Source organism: Corvus brachyrhynchos, unplaced genomic scaffold, assembly GCF_000691975.1.
Source record: "Corvus brachyrhynchos isolate BGI_N302 unplaced genomic scaffold, ASM69197v1 scaffold580, whole genome shotgun sequence".
Lineage (NCBI taxonomy): Eukaryota > Metazoa > Chordata > Aves > Passeriformes > Corvidae > Corvus > Corvus brachyrhynchos.
The window spans coordinates 410548-410956 of record NW_008240032.1 but is presented as its reverse complement, the minus strand read 5'-3'; positions in this window follow the sequence as shown (position 1 = coordinate 410956).

Sequence of the window (409 nt, the reverse complement as noted above, 5' to 3'; positions counted from 1 at the left end):
TGCAGGGAGGACGAGCCAAGGTCCTTGGGCGCAGGTGCCGTGTGCACGGGAGGGGTGACCGCGGCTGCGGGGAGGGGGAGAAAGAAATGATTAACCGGGAGGTGATTAGTTAATTAGTGATCAGTGCTGGGGTGGCTGTGCCGTGAGGGGCAGGACCCGGGGGCTGCTCGGGGGGAAACTGAGGCATGGGCGGGGCCGGGGGTGACAAGGGCAGGGACGGTGACAAAGGTTCCCTGCACACCTGCACGGCCGCGGCCCTCTGGAGCCGCCGGCACTGCTCCAGCACAGGTGTGCGTGCATTGTCACTGTCACACGGGTGTGCATTGTCACACGTGTGTGTGTGCATTGTCACAGTCACACGGGTGTGCATTGTCACTGTCACACGGGTGTGTGTGCACTGTCACTGTCA